This window comes from Cricetulus griseus, unplaced genomic scaffold, assembly GCF_003668045.3.
Source record: "Cricetulus griseus strain 17A/GY unplaced genomic scaffold, alternate assembly CriGri-PICRH-1.0 unplaced_scaffold_20, whole genome shotgun sequence".
NCBI classification, from domain to species: domain Eukaryota; kingdom Metazoa; phylum Chordata; class Mammalia; order Rodentia; family Cricetidae; genus Cricetulus; species Cricetulus griseus.
Genome location: NW_023276920.1, coordinates 52,478 through 64,492, shown reverse-complemented (window position 1 = coordinate 64,492; position 12,015 = coordinate 52,478).

The window sequence follows — 12,015 nt, the reverse complement described above, 5'->3', positions numbered from 1 at the left end:
TACTGTGCTATTTGTGTATCCTCTAAAAGATAATGTATATCATTTTCCACCAGGACTTGAAGAGGCACTTTTGAAACTAATCCTGTATTGTGATGAACAGGAATCTTTGGTTCAGATATGGTCCACTCAGAGTCATCTGTCCAAAAGGGCATTTGATACTGAAGCCATTTATTGAATAGAAGGACAATGATTTGAAACTGGAAATCAAGTCAGAATATTCCTAGTACCCACATGTCAAGTTATGAGTTCAAACATTTTATATTGTGTGCACAGCATAGAGTAGGCAATCAGTTGCCATGCACTCTGTTTTTCTTTTGTGTCAGCAATAAACTCAATACCATCTCCTATATAAATAAGTCTAATTTGATGCCTTTTAATTTCATTTTTTAGTTATGTTATTTATTTTTTAAACATTTTTATTATTTCAAATAGCTCTGTCAAAAAACAATATACTTTCTATTAAGGAAGTACTATATATCTCACAAAGAAAGTGTACTAAGAAATCCCTTGCCATAGCCAGACGTTGGTGGTGCATGCCTTTAATCACAGCACTCGGGAGGCAGAGGCAGGTGGATCTCTGTGAGTTCGAGACCAGCCTGATCTACAAGAGCTAGTACCAGAACAGCCTCCACAGCCACAAAAAAACAAACAAAAAAAAAAACAAAGAAAAATCCCTTGTCATATAAAACATATTGCAATGTCAGCAGACTGGACAAAAGTTATTCTCATCTTTTCTATAACTTTTATCTAAAAATGTTTGTGTGTATGCTCAAATGTGTCTCATCTCTGTACTTGGTGCATATCAAATTCATGTTTATGTGAGTGATATGGCAGAGACAACCATTTCTAACTAAAGGTCAGGCTAAGATGTCTTAGTTATTTCAAATCTCAAATATTTCTGTGAATATTCAGAAAACAATTATCACACATAGAAATAAAAATTAGATAAAATTTCCCTTGGCATTATGTATTCCGTAATCTAAAAATCTATTTATCATTGTTCTTCCATAGTACTTTTTTGTTTATGTTGTGGTATAAGAAATGCAATGGGGGGTAGAGAGATTGCTCAGTGGTTAAGAACACTGATCGTTCTTCAGAGAACCCAGGTTAATTCCCAGTAACCACATGGCAGCTCATGCCTGTCTTTAACTCCAAGATCTGATACTCTCACACAGACATACATGCAGACAAAACACCAATGCACATTAAATAAAAATGAATAATTTTTAAAAGAAAAAAATTAAGTGGGGATGTTTCTGATCTCATGTAGAAAATACACTATTTTTTGACTAAATACACATTCTTTGTATTTTTTAAAGGATCATGAATGTTTGAATATTTTTGCAGAATTTTTATTTGAATTAGAAAAAAATATTGTTTTACATGTCAATCCCAGTTCCATCTCCCCCTCCTCCCCTCCCACCTCCAACTAAAACCCTACCTATCACATATCCTTTCTGCTACCCAGGCAGGGTAGGACTTCCATAAGGGGTCATCAGAGTCTATCATATCCTTTGGGATAGGGCCTAGGTCCACCCCCATGTGTCTTGTCTCAGGGAGTATCCCATTGTGTGGGTTGGGCTCCCAAAGTCCACACCTATGCTAGGGATAAGTACTGATCTACTACAGGAGGTCCCATAGATTTCTGAGGCCTCCTCACTGACACCCAGATTCATGAGGTCTGGATCAGTCCCATGCTGTTTTCCAAGTTATCAGTCTGGGGAATGAGAGCTCCACATTGTTCAGGTCAGCTATTTCTTTGGGTTTTTCCAGCCTGGTCTGGTCCCTTTTGCTCATCACTCCTCCTTCTCTGCAACTGGATTCCATTTCAGTTCAGTGATTAGATGTGGGTGTCTGTTTCTACTTCCACTAGTTGCTGGATGAAGGCTATAGGAGGGCATAAGTCAGTCATCCATCTCATTATCAGGGGAGGGCAGTAAAGGTAGCATCTCCTCTGTTGCTTAGATTGTTGTTGGTGTCATTTTGTAGATCTCCAGGCATCTCCCTAGTGCCTAATTTCTCTATAAACATAAAACATCTCCCTCTATAATGGTATCTCCTTTCTTGTTTTCTTTCATTCTTTCCCCAACTTGTACAGCCACTTTGGAAATCAGAGTGGTGACTCCTCAGGAAAATGGGAATCAGTCTACAACAAGATCCAGCAATTACACTCTTAGGCATACACCCAAAAGAACCACATCCATACAACAAGGACATCTGTTCAACCATGTTCCTCACAGCATTATTTGTAATAACCAGAACCTGAAAACAACCTAGATGAACCTCAACTGAAGAACTGATAGAGAAAATGTGGTACATTCACACAATGGAGTACTACTCAGTGGGAAAAGAAAAACAATGAAATCTTGAAATTCCTAGACAAATGGATAAAACTAGAAGAAACCATGCTGAGCCATGTAACCCAGTCACAGAAAGACAAACTTGGTATGTGGATTTTAGATATAGTAATGGATTGCCAGCCTACAATTCAAACTGCCAGAGAAGCTAATAAACAAGAATGACCCTAAGAGAGACATGCATGGTCCCCTGGAGAAGGGGAAAGGGTCAAGATCTTCTGAGGAAACTGGGAGCATGGGAGGAGGGGGCAGGGAACTATGAGAATGAGAAGGTGAAAAGAGGAGCGGTGACAAGGACATGAGGGAGCAGACAGATTGAGTCAGGGGAAAAATAGAAGAAAACAAGAAAGGAGATTCAATAATTGAGGGAGACATTTTAGGTTTACAGACACTCTCTCAAATCAGTACACATTCAATAAAGACTCACTGAAATCAACGCAAACCTTACCTTACATTTTACTAAATATATTACTGAAACAAAATATTCCAAAGGGAAAGACTTCACGAAAGCTAAATCCAAGTTACTCTTTGTATGACTATACCCCAGTTTCATACTCTACATTGTTGTTTCTCACTATACGCAGAGAACCTTCAGCATTGATGTCCATATGTATCATATAGATATCATAGATATGCATATATCCCCGGGTCACATGCCCCTTGTGTAAGACCCCCGGAAACTCAGGCCTCCAGGATCTTTTCCTAGGACTGCGGCCACCCCAATCACCATGTGGAGGCAGAAACTTGATGGAAACAGCAAGAGGCTTTAATGAAAAGTGGACGTTTATACAAATGGGCTCTCTCAACATGTAGGCTAGAGGGCAGCCCTGTCCCCAAGGCGCAGGTGTTTTTAAAGGCAAAAACCATAAGCTTAGGGAGGGGCCTTGACTCTCTGACTGATGAATTCATGACCAGTGTCATGGGTTCCTAGGAGGCCCTTTATCTTGTGGGGATGCCTGGGAATCAGATGGCCTCCTGACACAACCAGTTGTAAAACCTGCAGACCTCAGGGTGTGTAAACTAATGGTAGCTATCTCTTTGTTTCATAGGGATGCTTAATTGTTAATTATTGACAGATTGGCCTTTGGGTCAATCTGTTTCCTTCTAGAGCCCCTCGGGGAGGGTGGCATCTGGGAATTCTTGGTACCCAGTTATCTTATGGCCTTGTAAGCTGGTAAATTCCAGGCACAAAGTCATATTAGTAGCCTTGGTCAGTTTCTGGGCTATATTTCTTTGCTAATTTTTAAGTCTTTCATTCCCTCCTTTTTCTTTTGCAAGGTTTTAATCGTAAAACCTCAGGGGACCTCAATGTTCAGTATGGCTTGATACTGTTGAGTGAGGATGAGGGCCTGATGGCAAACAAAATAAATCTTAAAATCTTGAGCTTGTGACTGAACAGTTGGTAACCACCGATCTATCAGCTTATCAAAATTGTATTAAATATTTAGCTCTGTATTTTTATATTTTTTAACTATCTTTATAGCATGAAGACTTATATGTCTTTATTTTCTCAGATCATTGTTTAGGAGCTATATCAAGGCTGACTGATGTTGCCAAGCTGACAAAGTTATAGCTAGTCTAATTATTAATACTACCAGAGATCTGAGAAGGATAAATTCTGTGTAACTTTTGAATCTATTAAAAAATGACAGGTTCCAGTCCTGTTAGCCATACCCAAGTCTCAATAGTGTTGGGGGCAAAAGTAAATCTTTGCCAGGTCCATAAAGTGAGAGTTTTTTCTCTCTGTGGAAGAGAGACATGGAAAAAACTGACCTTATTTTGTCTAGCCTGTCCACAGTCTGAGCCTAGTCCTGCCTGGCAGCAGGTATAGAATCTGAGCATCATGCTCACTGGTCACTGTTGTCACAATCCATGGAGCCCCATAATCTTCTTTAGAGCCCTTGGGTCACTGTCAAGTTCTGGAATTCTCTGTCTGAGATTATAAGCTTTTTAGATAGCACTTTAAATGCCATATTCTGCAGATCTCTGTAATATTAGAAGTCTGCCTAGGTAAATCTCACACCTCTGTTTTCAGTTACTTGTATTTCTTAACATCTTACAACAGGTTAGTAGCTTTTATAAAACTAAGACTTTATATTGTCAGCTTTATCTTTAAAAATGTAATGCTTTAATCTCTATTAGAAAATTTTTCTGTTGTTATCAATGTAAACATCTGATATACAGGTGGTTCTAGGCTACCCATATAAAGGAGTTTTGTTTTTAAACCTCCAAAGAATTGAGACCCATGGGCTTAGAAGTTATTTTAAGCCCTTTGTTAAACTTAGGTCATTGTCTTACTGTACCATAAGAAATAAACAGCTCATTTTTTTTGTTAGCATATGGAACTTATGGCTATGATCTTAAATTTTAACTCTTTGATTTAAGCACAAACATTAACAATATATCATAAGCATAAATATCTTATAAACTTATAAATTTGAAAAATTAAAAATCTTTTAATGTCTTCTTGTAATAATATAAAAAATAAAGCACCCTTGATGCGTTTAAAGCCATTATCACCTGGGTGATTATTAAATTTAGGTTGTCAATTCCCAGTGTTAGTAGTTTTAACTTTTTTAACTAGTTTTAATTTTTGACAGATTTAACCATAAAACAGTTTTAATACCATCTTTACTAGAAAGACATCTGAATTCCTGTTAACCCAAATTTATTGACTAGATCTCAGAGATATTCTGAGTTATGTCCATAAATGATTGGCTGCTGTTAGCATTAGATAGCAAATATTTAAACCACTTTTGTTTTATCTTTATGCTTGTAAGAAAATTTACTTTTATACCAAAAAACACAGATAGAACCTTTTAACAAGTATATATAATTTTCTTTCGGGACATAAACAAAACTTAATCAGAATTAACCTGATATGGTGAAAAAATTTTTAACCTATATTACCAATATAAATTTATTATTTGTAGATATGAGAACCCATAGCAAACAGTTTACATTCTTCTCTGACACTTTTATGACTTTCTTTGACCCTATTTAATTTTTTATTACCTTACTCTTTTTCTCTGATTCCCTCAGACATCCCTATCTTAGACAAAACTCTGTTTTTCTGTTTGTCTCTTTATTTTCTCCTCTTATCAGTGACTCTTTCTCACGGGTGCCTGGATGAAGTGAATCCTTTGTCTTTTTATTTTATTTTAAATCCTGAGTGTACCTTTCACTGAACCTCTCTGTACCTTCTTAACTGATTGTTCCGTTTATTACTTATGTTGGCCTACCAGCTCTGCTTTTCTCAATTTTTTTTAAATGATGACAAGAACCTATGTGTATTTTTCCTGTGAAAGCAAAAGAATCATTTTTTTACTAAAAGCCTAAAGATAAAGCAGAGTAAATGCACACACAATACTACTGCAAACAATAAGTTAGTCAAAAACAAACAATAATAAGCACTCACTGGTCCTTAATTTCCCTCAATAGTAATGTTCTTAACCTGCTTATAAAAAGAAACAGGCCAACAGAATGGATACAAAGACAGAATCCATCCTTCTACTGCATACAAGAAACACTCTTCAACTTTCAATTCCAGCATTACCTCAGAGTAAAGGGTTGGGATAAGATGTTCCAATCAAATGGACTCAAAAAGCAAACTGGAGTAGATATCCTAGTATCTAACAACTTAAACTTCAAACTAAAATGAATCAAAGGGGTGATGTAAGGGAAGCTGTAGCCATACCTACTTAGGGGCTGGCTACAGGTGTGTCTGACAACACCTGCTAGGGTGTTGTCAGAGTGACATAGAGAGAGATGCAGTCAGATGGCTGGGTAATTTCAGTTTTCACTTTTCGGCTTGCTGTACAGACTACTGCCACTCCAGCTGCCTAGGTCGATCTGTAAGTAAGGCTTTTCGCTATTAAATACCCTTATATTTCTACCTGACTCCTTATTGGTAATTTCCAACTATATCTGGTTGTCAGGAGGATATTGGAAACCTACACCCCATTTGAGACAGGCTGTGGGTTACACCAGGCCTGTGGCCTACGCCGGGAAAGCTGCCTCTCTCTACAGGCTCCTGGCTCCCACCCGACCCACTGCCGCTGAGCTTCTCAGAACCATTCACCCAGCTTGGAGACTCACACACAGACCTCCTATGATTTTTACCACCGTGTGCTCGGGACCTGCTCAGACTGCAGCATACCTGCTCCTGAAGGCCTTCAGCCTTTGAACTGAGTAGGCCTCTGTAGTAGGTCTCCACTTTCACCAGGATCCATGGAATGGCCTTAAAACCTGCACTGTAATTTAGTGGTTGCAGCCACAAGGACGTATACTCTCTAAGACAAGCACAGCCGCTTCTGTGACCTATTTCCACAGCTGCCACCAACCGCTGCCAAACGCTGCAGACTAACTGAATGCCTGTGCCACCCGCTGGTCAAAGATAATTACTGCATCTGGAATAGAAATCAGGTAAAATTATGGCAGAATATTTATCATTTGCTAAAATTGGTAATATTTTTTGCTTATTATGTGAATTCAAAGTTTGAGGAGGATACTAATTTGCCAATTACTGGCCTATATGCCATAAAGGCAGTTAACCTGCTGGTACAAATAATATTACTAGCTGGAGGGCTCAGGATCAGGGACAGAGATAACCTCACCACCCTTGCCAGAGGGCTCAGGATCAGGGACAGAGATAACCTCACCACCTGCGTGCAGGAAATAACAGCTTTATGCAATGAGGTTTTGGAGAACAGATGAGGTCAGACCCCAATTGTGCAGCAATTGGAACAGAAATTGGATGATAAGCTTGGCTCTGTGTCCAATACGCTAAAGACAGAGCTGTCTGTTACCCAAGATGAGATGCAACATACTTATGATAAGATACACAGAGAGAGATCCTCCATGTCTGAGGCCTTAGAGGTTAGGCTGTCAGAAGACTGTGACGAGCTAAAGAATATATGTGGCCAACTAGAAACTCAGGCAATGCTACCCAGAAACTAGATGCAAAGGTGCAAAATACCCAGGATAGGGTTGAAAATTGGGTAATACCATTCAATCAATTATTGAAGCATCCAAGGGAGCAGATCACAAATTTGAGTCTAGATTTGAATATTTGGAAGATAATTTACAGTACAGGGCTGACAGAATACATAGGTCCATATGGTCGATTGCTGAGGACTCAAAATCAGCAAATAATGACCTCAAATCTAGACTCCAAAGCCTAGAAGGCAGTTTCCATGCTATCCAGATGCTGCCTAAGCATGATTGTATGAAACAACTAGAAAAACGTGTAGAGGAGCAGTTAGAGCAATTTACAGATTCACTAACATGCTTGGAATCTTTTATGACTAAGGAGATTGAAACTTTTGATAAGGATATCATTACTAGGCTTAAAGATCATTGGGGTGCCTCAGAAACAGAATCACTCCATTCCCAGGCACGTACTCCACCCAGGTATCATGACTATTCTTCTAAGACTGTTACTCGTACACCATTAGTGTACCCAGATACCATGGTAAAAAAGCCAGCTTCTAAGAAACACCCTCATGGATGGATGGCTTATGAATGGCAACCTACACAGCTGAAGGATCTTAAGAATATTAAAGAATCAGTTGTCTCATATGGTCTCCATAGCCCATATATAAAACAGCTATTACATTCATGGCCAACCTTCAACAGGGTGACACCCACAGATTGGGAATGATTGGTAGCAGCTGTACTTGAGGATTCATGCCAAATCCAGTGGAAGGCATTGGTGAGGGAAGAGGAGAAGCTCCTTGAGTGTTAGGACATGAACGAAGGTTTTGAAGCCCCTCTAGATAAAATTCTTGGTCAGGGTATTTGTGATAACCCAGAAGCTCAGGATGAATATGATGATGATATACTGTCCCTGTGTAGGAAAGCAGCATTAAATGCCTGGGATAAAGTTCTTGAGCCAGGAAAACACCTAGAAGCTTATACCAGAATAGCACAGGGATCTATAGAACAGTTCCAGGACTTCTTACAAAGGTTAACTAGGGCAGTCGAATTACAGGTAACAGATCCGGAAACAAAACAGTCAATTACATATACAATATCTTATGAAAATGCAAACCCAGTATGCAAAAGAATACTTTTGCCTTTAAAGATCTGATCAGCTCTGCTTAGAAGAATGGGTTTTGTATGCAGCCAACATTGATTATAATGTGCAAGATCCTGGAGCTTGGGTGGGAGAAGCCATTTCGAAAGGTTTAAAAAGGCAACAGGAAATTAAAAGTTCTAGAGCTGAGGATGCAAGGGCTTGGGAAGGAGAAGCACCTTACAGAGGTCAACATAGGTACCAAGAGGCTAGACTTTACTATTACTATGAAACCGTAACCTTGGGTAGGAAGAGCCTTCCCCTGTAGACCATGAAGGTGCCAGCAACCTAGATGTTTCAACTGTGGTAAAATGGGACATACTAAGAGAAATTGTAGACAAATGAATTCTTACAATGCCTCATATAGAAGGCCACTGCCTTCTGGATTATGTAGAAGATGTGCTAAGGACAGACACCCGACCAATGGATGTAGATCAACCAGGGACATGCAAAGAAATCCGATAAGGCCGGGAAAAACTGAAGGGGGACACAAGAAGGCCCCCAATATGAGAAAAGTTGGGTCATTTCAAGTAGCAGTGGGAGACAATCTCTCACAGGACAAATAGATAGTTCTTTGCCTATTTTGAAAAATGATACTGTCTAGATGGTAGTTTGAATAGTGATGAAGAATCAAGTGTGAATGGACAAAATAAGAAATGCATATTTTGGCAAGCTTCTATTAATGACAAAAGGCCTCAGTTGAAAGTGAAAATTAATAATAAAATTATTTCTGGCTTAGTAGTAGACACTGGGGCGGATGTAACTATTATTACCCAAAAGGCTTGATCTCAGAAATGGCCTCTAAGAGAGGCAAATGTACAATTTTTAGGAATTGGGACTCTATGTAGAGTTCATCAGAGTGGTCTGCATTGGACTGGAAGGACAGAAAGGGATACTGAATCCATACGTGGCAGATATAGCTATAAATCTCTGGGGTCATGATCTCTTACAGCAATGGAATACTCAAATTAATATTCCTCCAATGTCAGATACAAATTAGGCACAATCTTTAGATAGTAGATGAGATCTGGTAAGACGCTATGGAAAATGGTTACCAACCATCCATGCTGTACAGAAACTATGTACAAATGATGGACCTTCAGAGGAGCCAAAGGCCTGGCCATTGAAGTGGCTTACAGATGAACCAGTTTGGGTAGGACAATGGCTTATGACCAATCAGAAGCTAAAGGCTTTAGAAAAGTTAGTACAGGAACAGCTGGATGCCGGACATATAGAAGAATCTACCAGTCCTTGGAATTCTGTATTTGCTATCAAAAGAATTCAGATAAGTGGAGAATGCTGACCGACCTGGGAGCTATAAATAAGGTAATTTAACCAATGGGCTCTCTGCAACCTGAAATGCCATTACCTCCCTTAATACCTAAAGGATGGCCTATCATAGTCATTGATCTGAAAGACTGTTTTTTCATAATACCATTACAGGAAAATGATAGAGAAAAATTTGCATTTACTGTACGAACACTTAATAATTCACAGGCAGTTAGGAGCTCTTACTGACTGTAGGGAAAGCTGTAGCCATGCCTTCTTAGGGGCTGGCTACAGGTGTGCCTGACCAGGCTTGTGAAGGCGTGGTCAGAGTGACGTAGTGGGACTGCGTTTTCGGTTTCAGTTTCTCTTTGCTGCTTGCTATACAGACCTCTACCACGCCAGCTGGCTAGGTTGCTCTGTAAGTAAGGCTTTTCCCTATTAAATACCCTTATATTTCTACCTGACGCCGTATTGGTAATTTCCCACTATAACTGACTTTTGGGGAACAATTAGCAACAACTATTCCAAAACTGACAGAACTAAATTCATAAAAAAGACAGTCTGGATTCTTCCATGTATTGTAAGACAAACTCCCATTTCTGGAGTTCTTATCTTCCACACTGATGCCAATAAATCAGGTAAGGCAGGTTATAAAGCAGGTGAGGTAAGTAAAGTAGTTCAAAGCCTTATACATCTGTACAGAAGGCAGAATTATATGCCATTCTCATGGTTCTTATGGATTTTGCAGAACCTCTTAATATAGTTATTGATTCTCAATATGCAGAGAGAGTCATGTTACACATTGAGACTGCAGAATTCATTCCTGATAATACAGAATTAACTTCTCTGTTTTTACATATAGAGGAAACAATCAGAAACAGAAGTTATCCTATATACATTACACATATCAGATCCCATATGGGTCTGATAGGCCCACTAGCAGAAGGCAATGATGAGATTGATTGTTTATTAATTGACATTGTGCTAGAAGCCTCAGAATTTCATAAGAAACATGTAAATAGCAAAGATTTGAAAAAGGACTTCTCCATCACTTGGCAACAAGCCAAGGAGATAATGCGAAACTGTCCTACTTGTTCCTTTTATAAGCAAACTCTATTGCCAGCAGGCTGTAATCCTCAGGGTATTCAGAGAATTGAGGTTTGGCAGATGGATGTCTTTAAGTTTGTAGAATTTTTTTAATTTGAAATATGTACATTATCCTATAGACACATTCTCAGGGTACCAATGAGCTACTGCTCTCAACACTGAAAAAGCTGATTCTGTTTATACACACGTGCTAGAGGTGATGGTATACCATCACAAATAAAAAATTGACAATGCTCCAGCAAATGTCTCCACAAAATTAGAACAATTGTTCAAATATTATAACATAAAGCATGTTACCGGTATACCACACAATGCTACAGGACAAGCAGTGGTTGAGAGATCTAATAAAACACTAAAGGAGATGCTCAACAAACAAGCTTAGAAGACTAATCCCCCAAACATAGGTTGCATAATGCTTTATTAACACTAATCTTTCTTAATGCCAATGAAAAATGACAAACAGCTGCAGAAAGACACTGGACTACGGAGAAAACTACTGAGTTGAATCAGACGGTATACTTCTAAGATGTACTAACCCCTTTATGGAAACCAGGACATGTGTTACGTTGGGGTAGGGGTTTTGCATTGGTTTCCACAGGAGAATAAAAACTTTGGATACCATCAAAGTTGATCAAGGTTCGAGTTGAAAAGGAAAAACCTCTCGACGAGGAGAAATGACAGGTATTCTACTAATGTATAATGCGTAAACTAAATAGAAACATCCCAAAGGAAAGGGAAGTGTTTTGCTTTTATCTTAACAGGAAAACTCATCTCCAGAAGGCAAAGGACACACCATTGGTATATACTTAAGAAAAGAAGGTAGCTATAACCATCAAACAAAAGGAACGTGCCATACGGTAAACTTACAACTGTCTCTTTTTCTAGTCCCTATTCAATTAAATCAATGCTGGATTTAGAAGTGGATTTGGCTTTCCTGCTCTAAAATCCAACCATGTTGTTTAATTAAACTTTAGAGTTTCTGAATGTATCAAGAAGCCAATTGATGTATTACAGAATAAAGAAGAATTTGGGGATTGTCTTTGTCTTCTCTTGGATCTTTCTTTCAAGTTGTGCACCCTCTCATAATTGTTATTCTCCCATGGTTGCCTTTCCCAGTATGTGTACATCACAAGCAAACATTTCTTTGCTACCTGTATATTTTTGAGTCCCACACAGTCAATGAAGACTTGCCTGACAGCAATCCCT